At 39.1% G+C, this 15805-nt stretch overlaps 1 pseudogene; it reads left to right on the top strand.

The window, feature by feature from the left end:
• The first annotated feature begins 204 nt into the window (after nucleotides 1–204).
• LOC138166325 (mitochondrial amidoxime reducing component 2 pseudogene) lies at nucleotides 205–1627 on the top strand (annotated as a pseudogene).
• The last annotated feature ends 14178 nt before the right edge of the window (nucleotides 1628–15805 follow it).

Raw genomic sequence — 15805 nt, forward strand, 5'->3', positions numbered from 1 at the left:
TTAAATCTAATCTAATATATAGTAATCACTTCTCACCCTGTGCCTAGACCCTTCCCCAAAATTCTATACCATCACACCTTGTCAGCCTCCATGCTAGAAGAAATCTCCAGGAGCAACTTCTCCACTCTCCACAGCGCTGGCCAGCTATACTGCTTTCCCACAATGCTCCTTTTCTTCTCTTCCAGGGCCTCAGACTTTGTGCCAAGATGAGGAAACTGAGGCAAATAGAAGTCAGATGACTTGCCCAAGATCACACAGCTATTAACTAGCTGAAGCTGGATTTGAACTTGGGTTTTCCTGATTCCAGGCCCAGCATTGTATCTACTGCCACTAGCTGCCTAAATGCCTAGATGAAGATGATCACCTACTTAACGATTTTGGCTGGTGATTAAGGAAGATGGTCACATGGTCACTGGAAGGTAGGAGCCTTGCCTGGTGCTGATCAACATAATGTGGGACAATGACCAAATGACCCTCAGTGGTCCAGATATGAATGATCTGATTGTACCTAGAAAACTAACCTCTACCAATGCTATTCGGGACTGCAGGATATTTGGCGTTGACATTCAGGGTAGAGACTGTGGAGATGAAGTAGCCCAGTGGATCACCAGCTTCTTAAAAACAGAAGCATATCGAATGGTTCAGTTTGAGACCCACATGGCAGGAAGAAAGTCAAAAGAAATTGTCCATCCCTCTGTTCAGAATTACCAGGTGGCTTATCCTGACAGCTCTCCAAATCATGGTGCTCTCTGAAGCTTCCCTGTCGGATCTTAATACCAGGCTGGAGAAGAAAATAAAAATGGAACAATTTAGGCCAAATATCGTGGTGTCTGGCTGCAGTGCTTTTGAGGAGGATACCTGGGAAATGAAATCCTAATTGGGAGTGTGAAAATGAGCAAGGGTTTGGCTTGCTCCAGATGCCTCATGACAACAGTGGACCCAGACACTGGGATCATAACTAGGAAAGAGCCCCTGGAAACACTGAGGAGCTATCGCCTCTGTGAGCCAGCTGAGAAGCATCTATACAATACATCCCCACTCTTTGGGATGTATTTTTCAGTGGAAAAAATTGGAAGCCTAAAAGTCGGTGACCCTGTGTATCTGATGACTTTGTGATGGAAGTCCTGGGGGTGATGAGTGTCACATAGTTGAAATGGTTACAATTCTGGAAAAGAACTGACCAGGATCTAATAGTGACATCTCTGCAGACCCCATAACAAAACCTTTAAATAGATTTGTCTTGGGAAAAAATGCTTCTGATTTTCTATTGACACTTATGTTCTGCATGTTAATGTGACAAAAGGGAAAAATCTGGTGTGGCAGGGAAGGGTTGGGGTAGGAGAAGAAGGGACAATAAAAATAAGCTAAACTTTCTGTGGTAGAAAAGAATTGGAAACAAAGTAGATACCCATCTATTGGGAAATAGCTAAACAAATGTTGGTGTGTGAATGTAATAGAATATTAATGCGCTGTAAGAAATTGTGAATGTGATAGAGACAGAGAAGCATGGAAAGATCCACGTGAACTGATGCAGAATGAAATAAAGAGAAGAAAGAAAATGACACCCACAGTGACTGCCATGATGCAAGTGAAATTAAACAGAATTAATGTCACCAAATTAAACAGAAAAATAACCACAAAATAATCAAAAGTGAAAGTTGAAAATTTATAAAGAACAAGCATGGTCCAAAGGACAGAAATGAGAAGATCCCTCCACCTCACTCCTTTGCAGAGGTAGGATGGCCACAGGTGTGGTATGTTGTGCACATTTTTAGGCTTTTTTGATGTATTGATCAGTTTTACTAATTTTTTTCTTCCTCTTTTTCAGAAGAGGAGGAACACTGGAAGAAATTCTGGTGATGTAAAAATATCAAAAGACATCAAAAAATAAATTAAAAAATAGGCTAATTAAAAATGGCATTTCTTAAATCCCTAACTTTGGTAGTATTGAGGAAAAGTAACAGAAAGAACTGAGGAAAAACCAGCAAACTTTTTAAAGTGTAATGTTTCTGACATTCCCTATTTGAGGATAAATTGAAAGACTCAAACACTTGCCTCTTTCACATCTTCCTACTATCTTTATACCACTAGTAGACTCTATTTCACAAATTACTTGTTACCTTTATTTTCCTGCCATTAGAAAATAAGATTGTGGGGTGGCCAGGTAGCACAGCGAGTAAGAGCACCAGCTCCAGTTTCGGGATGACCTAGGGATCGAATCCGGGCTCCAACACTTAGCACCCACCCAGAAACACCTAGCTGTGTAACCTTGAGCAAGTTACTTAACCCAGATTGCTCATTTAAAAAAAAAAGAAAAGAAGATTGTACTTGATATATGGAGAGACATTATTTTGAAACTTTTTCAGGGACAGGAATATTTCTAACAATAATGGAGGACAGGAGAATGGATTTCGATTGGAATTAAGGCAGAGATTGACCTAAAGGGAATATGAATGTTTTTAGAGATATTGAAAATTAGCTTAAACTAATGGAAATTCCCTATTTTAACAACATGATTAAGAAAGAAATCTCACTGAATCAGTCTGCCAATGAGATAATCTACTTCTGCTTTTATGGTATTTTTATTGTAATAAATATAAATTCAAATTAAACATTCTGAAATTTTGAAAAAACAAAAGAAAAGATAACGATAGTTAAACTACACACTCACATACATACACACATACACAATGATAGGTAGGCCCTCTCCATTATCTATCCTGTTTTGTTTTTTTTTAATGCCTACTTTCCCAAGGCCACCTATCAGTCCCATTAAGTCTCGGTGGTAGCTAGGAAGTCAGACGTGCTTCCTTGAATAGAATCTCTAGTTAACCTTATCACCCACATTTTGCGCACTTGTGCATAGACATCTGAAACCATAGGTTTTATTGATGGTTCTTTTCTTTTCTTTTACTTTCTGCTAATTACTGGACATCTCCACTCCCATTTTTCTCCTTCCTGTGTCATAGATTCTAGTCTGTGTACCACAAACCAGGGCTGCTGCTTCTCCTTCTTCTTCTTTTTCTTCTTCTTCTTCTTCTTCTTCTTCTTCTTCTTCTTCTTCTTCTTCTTCTTCTTCTTCTTCTTCTTCTTCTTCTTCTTCTTCTTCTTCTTCTTCTTCTTCCTCTTCTTCTTCCTCTTCCTCTTCTTCCTCTCTTCTTCTTCTTCAACTTCTTCATCCCAAACCCCTTTGTCAGTCTACAAAAGAAATGAATCCGTTCTCATAATCATAAAGTACATAGGATTACAAAGAAAAAATTGACAATATTGAAATACAGTTATCCATTTTTTTAAAGCAAACAAATTCATGGGCCATAGCATAAGAAATCATGCTCTATGATCCAAGCTCAGTAGGTATATACAGTTATCTCCATTCTAACACATTTACATGTAATTTTTAAAGGGTCACTATTTTCCTAGCCCAAGATTCACAAAGATCACTAGAACTTTAAAAACCTTTCAGAATAATGAAGAGAATGAATCAATGAAAGCTTATATGGAACTTTCAATCTCCCATGTAAACTACCAGAGGAAGCTTCACAGCCTCCATTAAGTCTTGCCAAAGCTTGACACAAAACCAAGGTACCCAGAATTCACAGTTGATAAATAATCTAATAGGAAGCCAATTGTATAATTACAAGGAGCCCTTAGAATAACAGGAATGCTTATGGCAGATAGTGAGGATAATATGACAAACATCTTGTTAGACAAGTCAGGGGAAGTAACTCAGCCCTTCCTCATTACTCACTAAACTCAACTGCCCGGGTCTGTAAGACAGCACCATTATGCTACAAATTCCAGCAACAGAAAAACAAAGTGAGGATAGGTAAGGTATCATCTGAAAATAATGTAGCAACATTGCCATGACCACACCTGCCATTCACACAATCTGTCTATCTCTGCAAAACTGAGAGAGAAAACAAAAAGTCCCCCAAATTAACTTGGGCTTGAGACCAAAAGGAAACAATTGAATTTGTATCTGTCTCATCACAGCACAATGATGGAAAAATAATGTGCCAACAGTGAGCATTGCCAGGCCTCTAAACACAGACACACACATCCACACCTAGAAACACTATCCTAATTCACGAGAACAAGAGGGAAGGGCACTAACAGAACTTGGTCTCATTTCCATTTTTGACATGAGTTTGGGCATGTTTTATTTCATGTTTTCTAAAGTTATACTGGTAAAAATCCCCTGCCCCTTGAAACCATTTTTGGTCCTGACTGTCCATGGTCCTGAGGGAAGGTTTACTTTGTTTTCATGAAATTAACTCTTACTGAAGTTCTAAGCTTCCAATTCCTATAGAAATTTGTACACAATTACAGACACAGCGTATGTGTGACAACCATCTTTGATAGACTGGGCTCTTCTCAGCAATGTAAGGCTATAAGACAACTCCAAAAGACTCATGATGGAAAGAGATGTCTACATTCAGAGAAAGAACTAGAAAGAACAGAGTTTGGATACAGATTGAAGCAAACTACCTGCTATCTTTCTTTTTCTTGTTTAGTTTTGTTTCCTCCTTCCCATTGTTCATTCCATCGGTTATAATCCTTCTTTACAACCTGACTAATGTCTAATGTGAAAGTATTTGCAGATCCTATACTTGATTGCATGTCGCCATGGAGTGGGGTGGAGGAGGGACAGGGAGAAAATTTGAAACTCAAGGGATTGTGGAACTGAATCTTGTAAACTAAAAGTAAACAAACAAATTAATAAAGACCAAAAGAAAAGAAAACACTTCTTGGGAATTGTTGGTGGCTCCTTTTGAAGGTCAAAGATGTCTGATCTCACCTTTTTCTGTTAGAATAACATTAACTAAGCTGCCCACAGGAGGCTGCTTGATATGGGATAATGGAAAGAGAGTTTTTGTCCTGAGTCAGCAAGACTTGAATTCAAATCTCAGCTTTGACAAGCATTGACTGTGCAACTCTGGGTGAGTCACAACCACTGTGGCCCAGGCAACTTTTTAAGAGTGAAAATTAAGAGCAGGAGTCCACCTGTATTAATAGAGGGACTTTTCTTGCAGGGTGTTGCAAATACCAATGAAAACATAGATCTGATCCAAAGGGGAAAAACCCCACAATAGAGTACAGCAGATGAGGGGAAGACCGTTGAGTATAGATCTTAAAAGTTTCATGACTTGTTTTTGCAATGAAACATCTTTACCTCCAAATTCAGAATGATGATATCCACTGGGGTGATAGAGAAAGGATACCAGTATTAGCTGGATTAAATGAGCTCATAAATCTGAAAGTATTTGGAATTCAGTGTGAACTTTAATTACAAATGCAAATTGAATTACAGTATACATACTATATGTATGGCTGATGGGGAAGCCAAGCAACCAAACTCCCCCTATCTATTCCCCATTCATTTTCAGTTACAGAAAAATTTGAGTGATTAAATATCAGTGGATTCTGGAAGAGGGCCTTAGATGAAATGGGCCATGAGAGGTAATAAATGGGAAAGGGAGAAATTCTGAGGATTAGGAGGTTGGGAGAACATATTCAATGTGTATTTCCACTCCATTCAATAAGTCAATCAATCAACATTTATTAAACACCTAAGGTGTACCAAACACTGTGCTGAGCACTGGGAATACATATAAAAAGGAGGCAAAAGATCTAGCCTCTGACCTCAAGGAGTTTACAGTGTGATGGATTTATTGTGCTTTCAAGCATCAACTTTTTTGCCCACTATTATGCTGGACGCTAATGGAAGACCCAAAGGCAATATATAAAAGTCCCTATTGTGTTGTTTTTCAGTCATGTGTCCAATGCTTTGTGACCCCACTTCTTGGCAAAGATATAGTAGCAGTTTACCATTTCCCTATCTTTTTATAGTGGAAACCATTTCCAAAGAAATGGAAACCAAGGGGGTTCCATATCAATCAGCGAATGGCTGAACACATTGTAGTCCATCAATGTAACAGAATTCTGTAAGAAATGATGAGGGGAGTAGTTTCAGAGAAAATGAGAAGATGAATGTGAACTGATGCAAAATAAAATGAGCAGAACCAGGAGAACAATTTACACAATGACAACCGATTCCAAAAGACTTAAGAACTCTGATCAACACAATGACAAACCACAATTCCTGATGAGTTTGAGAGGAGCTTCCCAATTGGGCTTACATAATGAAGTAAACTATTCACCTGTGGAGCGAGCAGTGATGGATACAAGGTTCAGAATGAAAATTTTTAGACATGGCCAATATGGGAGTGTGTTTTGTTCGAATGCGTATTTGTTACAGTTTTCAGTTTTCCTTTTTTTCCCCAATGAGTAGATAGAAGAAAGAAAATAAATTATTGTAAATTGAAAATAAAATTGTAAAAATTACTAAATGTTTACTACGTAGAATGCACTATTCTAGGTGGTGTGGGATTACAAAAATAATTAAGACATGGTTTCTGTCCTCAGGAACTTTCAGTCTAGTGAAGAGACTTAAAAAATCCTTAGTAATAATAAGAATGGCTAAGATTTATATACTATCTACTATGTGACAGATATATATTTATCTACTACATTTATATGTTATCTACTATGTGCCTTACAAATATCTCATTTTTATCCTTGCAACAACCTGGGAGGTAGGCGTTATTATTATCACCACTTAACACTTGAGGAAACTGAGGAAGCATCACACAACTAGTAAGTAAATTAAGTGAAATTTGAACTCGGGTCTTCCTGACTCCAAGTCCAGCGCTCTATCTGCTGCAGAATGTGAGGAGGGCTGCAATGGTGGTACAAAATACTTGGGAAATACAGTAGAAATAGAAATCACATCTGGTTAGAAGGTCAGGAAGGCTCAGGGAAACGGGGTAGACTTGAGGTAGAATTTCAACAGGTGGAGATGGGGTGGGGTGTGAGAAAAACATTCCAAGTAGAATGAGTGAGAAAAATAGAATTTGACTTCTAAATGTAAGAAAGGAATCCAGTCCACTAATTGACATTGCTGTAATTGACACCTTGGGGTATGTCTCTGACAGGTTCGTGTATTTATAAGCCCCCTTGGCAACCACACAAGTCAATTAGAATGTTGTTTCTTAAAATTCAAGATTCTTTCTGCCTTGCCAGGAAAGCAAGAGCTGTTTGACAGGGAGGGAATGTATCCTGGTGCTGTGGCTAAATTTCTGAGACCACAGCAGTGGAAGGGAGCATTAAACCTTGTCAACAATGAGCCAGCTTATCCTTTTATCACTACTTCTTAGTAACTCTATAAAAGGGAAAGGTGTTTATCTCAGTACCTTAGTCTCAAATGTCACTGACATCAATATGGGAGAAGAAAGCTTGTTCAAAGTGAAATGGATGATATTGTTTATTCTTTTTATCTTATGGCACTAGGGGTGGCCGGAAGGGGAACTAGGGGAGATGGGGCAATATCCTGACCAACGGGAGAGGGGTGCCACATGCCAAAAGTCTCCCCTTTCCAGGAGAACACCAAAGAAGCCTTTGTCACTGAGCTCTGTACTTTGGCCTCAACAGTACATGACTGATCCCAGCTTAGGGATTTATTTCCATGGCAGAACTAAAGCAATCTGTCTCTACATAAAAGAACACAGATAGGGCTCATCAACTCTACACTGCCACACAGGGGAACCAATGAAATATGGGATCCCAAAGGGCAGCCACTGTTGGCTTTATCCAGGAGTAAATCTGTAAACTCTCAGGCACTCAAAGCAAATCATTGAAGCGTTTTTAGCTTCAGTTTGGCCCATATGAGACATGGGATAGCGTGTGTCAAGGAATCGTTTGATATTTTAGCAACTTTCAGTTAATCACGAGTTTGACTGGAAAGTTTGCAGGTCATAAATGTTCTCAAATTCTCTGTAATCTACACTTGAGTCATTTTTTTTCTGAGAATTAAGACCCCCTTGTAAAATTGCTGTGAAGGGAAGTGTTGAAAGATGGCACCTCTGGGTCAAGGGCTCTAGATGGTAAATGATTAATGTATGTGAAGGTGGAGGAGAAGGTATATCTGTAGTTGGGGATCCTGTGGTCAGAGATTTCAGTCTACACACTTAACTGTGGGACTAGAAAAGAGTGTCTACCAGGTGTGGGGGACCAGCAGCCTCGAGGTCACATGTAGCCCTCTAGGTCCTTGGGTGCAGCCTTTTGACTGAGTCTAAGTTTTAAAATGTGGGCCACATGTGCCCTTGAGGCTGCAGGTTCCTTTCTCCTGAATCAATTCCAGGATGTATCATAGATTCGACAAGAATTTTGTTTCTTGGGCTTCTAGGTGTCCGATCTATACCATATAAGTTTAACACTTTGTCTTTCCTACACACCAAGTTGCTGAATACAATACAGAATTGGTAAGGGTAGGGTACCATTTCCAATCTTATTACTGGTGATGCCATTGAATGAGGAAAGGGTGAGAAGAGCATTTGTCTATGGAGTTGCTGACAGGCTATCTTTTTATCATCGTCAAAAAAATTATTTTTTCTCATTCTTTTTTTGTTTTTGTCTTTTTGCTTTTTGGAGGGGCAATTGGGGTTAAATGACTTGCCCAAGGTCACACGTTTTTCTCATTCTGATAAACAGCTGGAGATGGGGTCAGGGGTAAAATACACATTACAGAAATAAGAGTAGAGAAGGAGAGTAGAGTAATAGATAGAATTAGGGATACCAGGGTTCAAGTCCTGCCTATGTGATTCTAGGCAAGATTCTTAACTTTTCAGTGCCCCCAGGTAACTCTCTAGGAATTATAAATGGAAAAGGTAAATATGTGCATTGATCTCCTTCCTTTGCCCCCACAAGAAAGAAGGAATAATTTGCTTTGTGAGTAATTCAACTCTTTCAAGGTAATAGCATTCAAGAAGGAGCAGTTTAGTAAATGGTGCCATAATCTGATTTTCTGGACAAATGTTTTAAAACAATAAGTCCCCATTGATCCCATATTCTTTATAGCTTGAAAAAAATCAGCCTGCAGATTAATCTGACCCTGGGAAGAAAGGCAAGGGGAGAATTACAGTAAACTCCAGTCACATTAGATAATTGGGTAGTGTGTTTCATGGTGAGACTTCATCGGTCTCCTGTTCATCAAAAAAGACAGTGTAATTATTTTCATGATTTCCTCTTTCAGTCTATGTCATAGAACAGTGAATACATAGGAAAAAAAGCGGGACAGCAGCCAGCATTTCTGAGATGATGATGTTAGAAAAGTGAGGGCTGATCCCACAACAGAGAGACTTGGTCAGAAATGTGATTTCCCTTCTGTGTGAAGTCAGGGAAACCCCCAACTGTCAAAGCCCTGGATCTGAAGAATTAGAAGGAAGACTAAATCTTCCTAGAAATCTATGAATGACTCTTTTATTATAGTAGGATTGAACTTTATGGGGGTAGCTGTTGGGGTCAGCTTTGAAAATGACCTGATGGGAAGGCAGGCTGTCAGGGTCAGCCAAGTGTCTGGTTGTCTTTACCCACTTACACAAGAATCCATTGGGAAGTCATGAGGATCTCTACCATTCCCAGTCTATATTCATCTTTGAGCCAAGTGCACTTGAGATTTTTGTCAGTCTTAGGAATATATGTCCTGAAGCCATTAGAGATTAGAAGCCTAATGGAGACCAAGATCATGCTATTAACCTTCTGTGCCTCTTCCAAAAGGTAGGTATGCTTGGACTTCAGATCCTTGCCACTAATGATTTGGGTGCAACCAGTGGTAGAAAATACTTCTGTGCCTAGCACATAATAAGTGCTTAGTGAGACAGCTAAATGGTGAAGTAGATAGATTGAGTGTTAGGCCTGGAGTTGGGAAGGTATGACTTCAAATCAGATATTCACTAGCTGTGTGGCCCTGGGCAAGTCATTTAACTTCTGTTTGTCTTAGTTTCCTCAACTTTAAATGGGGATAACAGCACCTATCTTTCATGGTTGTTGTGAGGATAAAATTGTAAGGTACTTAGAACTATGTCTGGTACATAGCAGACACTTAATAATGCTTGTTATTTACTTCCTTTAAAAAAAGTGGTATTTTATTTTTCCCCCAATTACATATAAAGACATTTAACATTTAACATTCATTTTTTAAGATTTTGAGTTTCAAAGTCTCTCCCTCCCTCAGCCACCCTGTCAATGGTAAGTAGTTTGATATAGGTTATACATGAGTATTCATATAAAACGCATTTATATTAGTCATGTGATAAAGGAAGATAGAAAACAATAACATGAAAAAAAATAAAATGAAAAACAGTCTTCTTTGATCTGCATTCAGACCCTATGAGTTCTTCGTCTGGGAATGGATAGCATTTTCCATCATGAATCTTTTGGAATTGTCTTAGATCTTTGCATTGCTGAGAAGAGCCATCATTGAGCAATGTTGCTGTTACTGTGTGCAATGTTCTCCTGGGTCTGCTCACTTCACTTTGCATCAGTTCATATAAGTCTTTTGATTTCTTTCCTTTCTTAGTGTATGTTTGTTGAGTGATTGATTGATTCAATAAGGACATAAGATCCAAGATATGGGGCATGAGGCCTAAAGTTTTTTGACTTCAGAGTGTTGTAGGTCATGTATTAAAGATGGGGGATAACAGATAACCCGAATGCTGCACTGGTATCTGCAGAATATTAGGAGAACCAAAGGACTTTGGAAAGGTCCCCTAGGAAGGATTTATGGAATCACATAGGAAAAGAAGCCTTGCATTGGTTGTGACCTTTACTAGAGAAGGGGGCACTCACACCAATTAGACAGTGACATTGCAATTAGACATGGCAAGCTTCCTTCCTCAGAATCTACTCTAGTATGGTGCTCTAAAAAGAGGGGATGCTAACATTTGCACACTTGAATTAAAGAGAGGGAAGAAGGGACCACTTATAAAACCAATACCCAAAGACCCAGTGTAGGAATACACTAAAGATTTTGGAAATATTGAACAAAGCTGAAAATAGGCAAATCTTTATAACTATTGCTTTCATTTTCTAAAACATCTATTCCCTGAATCTTAAACACAGTTGACTCATGAGTACTTTGTGTAGAAGAAGAATTCTCACCATCCTGAGGGGACTGTGGGAGACAAGGAGAGCTTCCCCCAAACCCTGGGGAACCAGAATGAACATTGGAGATTGCAGTTTACTACTTAATAGTTGCTATGACTGGATGAGGAGACATCCTTTTCCCTTCAAAAAAGTATTCACATGTGCAATATGTGACCCAGGAGTCCAACCTCCAATTCAAAATTAATTTCCCCCTAGAACAGTGCTTAGGTTTCCAAATCAGTCCCACAACCAAAGTCATAATGCATCTGGTAATAGCTTGAGTCTGAATTTAGTAAAGGATTGGCCCAAGATCCTATCCATTATTTACTACAGAATTCTATAGAAAAATATGTTTTAGGATCAAAGGAACTGACATAAACAAATTTTCAAGGTAGAATCTATAAATCAAGGAAATATTTCATTTAAACATCGTTTATACCCCAACGATTTTGCACCGGTACATGCAAACCTTTCCTAATGCAGATGAGTTCTTAACCTAGAGTGTGTGAACTCGTTTGTATTAAAAAAAAAACAATTTTATAATTGTATTTCACTACATTTGATTTCCTTTGTAATCCTATATATTTTATTGTATACGTTTAAAACGTTACACCAAGAAAGGTTCTATAGGCTTCATTAGACTAAAACGGGGTATCCATGATACGAAAAAGGCTAAGAACCACTGCTAATGGATGTTACCCTTCATGCACTGGGGGTGGGTGGGGTGGGGATGCACATAGGGCACCAAAGGACTGTGGGTTTCCAAAATGTCTATGCTGCTGGATGCCTCCAGGCATATCTATGCCTGAGCAAGATCAAAAGCCCCTAAGAGGATCTATAGGCCTGACTGGGATGGAATATCTATTGTACCTGTCCAGGAAGCTTGTCTCCTGGGCTTGTGCTCTGTCTCTCTCTCTGTCTCTCTCTGTCTCTCTCTCTGTCTCTCTGTCTCTCTCTCTCTCTCTTTCTTTTTCTGTCTCTCTCTGTCTCTGTCTCTCTATGTGTGTCTTTCTCTGTCACACACACACACACACACACTTGAGAAAGGCCTTTTGATTTAATCTAATGTTCTGGTTTAGCTTCAACTTGCTTTTAGCAATAAAGGGGCCAAGTAGGGGCTGCAGGGAAAAAGCCTGGAAAAGCTGTCTTCAGATTTTTCCTTTTAGCTTCAAGTCAAAAAGTACTTACTGAATATCTGTTAGGGGCTATATTAGTTGTTGTGGGAAATATGAATACAGAAAAATTAGACTTTGTTCTTTGCTTATCATCAAAGTTCGGGTTCTTAACCTGGGGTCCATGAATTTGTTTTTAAAAAATATATATTTTATAACAACATTCCAATTTTATTAGTTTCCTTTGTAATCCTATGTATTTGATTTATGCATTTAAAAGCATGATTCTGAGAATAGGTCCATAGGCATCATCAGATTGCCAAAGGACACACACACACACACACACACATTAAGAGTCCCTGATCTAACTGCAATGACAAGTAGGTATTTTGTTCTTAAAAGGCTGCATCATATCTAGAGGGGTTATATTGGAGTGGCTTGGGGGCGGGGACAAGTTTACCTGAGAGCTTGAGTAGAGTCAGGTAGGATGGGACAGCTTTAATAGTGCTGGCTCATTGGAGAACACAAGAGGTAAGGAAGCAAATTGGCTCTGACCAAAGCTCATTGGAAGTGCATAGCCAGGACATAAATCACTAAATAGGGCAGGTAATTAAAAGAGCTGCTGGAAGGCTTGGAAGTGCTAAAACATTGGTGTGGAGGTGAATTCTTTATCATTCCCAGACTTCAGAAAGCCAAAGCATGTTAGAGCTGCAAAGGTTCTATGAATGGAAGTATGGGACCATTGGAAGAATATTGTATTTGAAACCAGAGGAACTGGATTTGGATCCTACCATCGACCTGTGTGACCCTGGGCAAGTCACTTAACCTGCTTCCTCATCTCTGAAATGATGTGTAAATGACCTCTAAGGTATCTCCCAGCTCTAAATCTATGATCATTTAGTCTAATCTCACTTTACAGATAAGAAAAATGAGACACAGAGAGTTTAAGCAGTTTGTTGCTGTGGTAGGTGGCCAATGATCAAAGATTAAAACCCAAGTCTTTTTGGATTAATTTTTTCAATAAATTTTTTCAATAAATTTTAATCAAAGATTAAAACCCAAGACTTTTAGTCCAATGTTCTTTCTGCCAATTGCATTGCTTTTGGTGCATGTTACTGTTGTCTCTTCCTACTAGCATGAGTGAATTTTAAATATTTTCAAGGAAGCTAGGTGGTGTAGTTGATACAGTACCAGGCCTGGAGTTAGGAAGACATCTTCTTAAGTTCAAATCTGGTCTTGGACACTTAAGAGTTGTATGACCCTGGGCAAGTCACTTAACCCTGTTTGCTTCAGTTTACTCAACTGTAAAATGAACTGGAGAAGGAAATGCAGCCCATTTTAGTATCTTTGTGAAGAAAACCCCAAATGGGGTCATAAAGAGTCAGACATGACTGAAATAACTGAACAAAAACTTTTTTTTCTGAAGAAATAAGCCCTTATATGTCCAAGAGTTGATCAGTACCTTTCTTCAAGGAAGAAAACTGAAGACAAGAAATGCTTTTACACCGGAGAGGCACCCTGATGCAGAGGATAGAAGGCTACCCTTGGAGTCAAGAGGCCTTGGCTTCAAGTCCTAGCTAAAACATATGAATGAATTATAAAAATAATTAAATACTGACTATACACTAACCCCTGTGGTGTAGATATAACAGTAAGACAATTCCTGCCTTCACAATGCTTACATTCTAATAGGAAGGGGCAACACATATAGGGAAGGATGATTAAGGAGGGGTATTTTGGTTTGCAAAGTTAATGGGATGAGGAGTAGAAATAGACCTCCTTTCACATGTCAGTAGCAACATTGATTTGGTTTTAGACTGAGAAGTGGAAAGGGGCATGTGGAAGGTGCAGATGTGGAAGCAAAGTGGCTGGTGAGAAGACGTCTGCAGAGTAGAGGTAGCTAGCTATAGTAGGCTAAGTGAGGCATTTCTTAGCCAGGGCAAAGGAGCTGAAAGGCATTAAATGCACCATACTAGTTGTACAACTGTGGGCAAGTCAATACCCAAGGCAACTCTCTAAGATTAAAGAGCACAGATCAACTGACAATAGTCAACCAACAAACATTTATTAAGCTCCTACTGTATGCCCATCCAAAGCAATGGGGATACAAAGACAAAATGAAGCTTACATTCTATAGGTGCAAACACAAGTGCTTAGTTTCAATCAAGGAGTTTCCACTACCCTGATATCATGGATCTGAAACAATAATTTAAAAAAGCACATTAACTTTTTTTTTTTAAGCCAGGTTTTCCCACAGAAGAGCTTTGGCCTCCTTCGTTTCTGTCCTGTGAAGGTACATCCCTTCTTAGGCAGACTGGTAGCACACCTGCTCACCTGGGCACACCATGTTGGTGCCAAACTTAGTATGGACTTTTGATCTGACTTCATCCCTATTGCTACTCTGAACCCCCAAGCTCATTCAAGCCACCAGTTCCAGTACCCTCCAGTCACAGGAATTATAGATGTACACCATGGGGCTCTGAACACGTTAACTTCTAACCCCTTATTGTTATGTTGGGTTTGCAATAGCAACTTTAATCAAGGACTTTTTATTAGTCCCCAAAAATGGCTTGTTAAAGGTTCAAAGTAATTACTGATATTTTAGTCAGTTCAGCTATTTCTTGGAGAGAAAATAGGAAGGGTCTTTCCCAAAGGAGCAAATCACAGTATACCCTCAAGATGATTTAAATAACTCACCTATTACCAATCAGCAAAGATCTCTCTGCCAAAGAAAGATTCATCATGATACTTCTGTTGTCAAGCTCCAGAATCATGTGTTAACATTCAAGCAAAAGATGTAGGATCTCCCTCCCTTCCGCAGTCCTGACGTGCCTGGGAAAGAAGAGAGTCGGGTCATGGCCTGCATTGCCTGATCTGTGACTTGCTGTGATCCTGGCAGATGAATTTGTATCAGGGCAAAAGCTGTCTCCTCATAAACCAAATGAACATGTTAGGAGTGGCCTGAGGCTAAAAAGAAATCATAGTTAGGCCACTCCTTTAGATCCACTAAGTAGGGTTTACAGAAGCAACAGGTGACTGAAATCTATTTTCTTAATTTTCTCTGTTCTAAGAAAATTGAAAAAAGAAAAAAGTACATATTATTCATCTGGTCACTAAGCACTGGGCAATTCTTCCCCCACCCCTCCTTCAACCTTGCACCTCCCTCATCTCAGCCTTACAGAATCTCCAGTTTTCTTCAATGTGCAGCTCAGGGTCAGCCTCCTACTGGAAGCCTTTCCTGATTGTTTTTCCCTGCTCCCTCCCCCTTCCCCCACTTCAAGTTGTTCTGAAACTATATTTGAGGCTCATGGATTAGGGAATGGTTAAATACCTTTTGATACCTGACTCCAATAATGTGGATGGAAAGGACAAAACTGCATGGTGTGTAATTTAATGGTCAAGCTTGGCTCCAAAGAAGAGGGGAGAAAATGCTAATCATTTTTCTGCAAAGGACAGTGTGTTTGGAATATTGCATATGCTCTCAGCCTCAGTTAATACATTTTTTAGTTTTGCTGAACTTTTCCCCTCCCTTCTTTCTTTTTAATTTTTTTTTTTTTGCTGTTGTTACAAGAGATGTGTCTCTGGGAATTTGGAAATGAAGGTGATGTAGAAACAAAACATATCAATAATTTCAAAAATGACCTATTTAATATTTTGTGTGACTTCACGTGTATAATGGGTATTGTATTGCCTGCCTTCTTAATGTATGA

Source organism: Petaurus breviceps, unplaced genomic scaffold (genome assembly GCF_028583685.1).
Source record: "Petaurus breviceps papuanus isolate PSGF00001 unplaced genomic scaffold, PetGlider_PUasm1.0 126, whole genome shotgun sequence".
Classification (NCBI taxonomy): domain Eukaryota; kingdom Metazoa; phylum Chordata; class Mammalia; order Diprotodontia; family Petauridae; genus Petaurus; species Petaurus breviceps.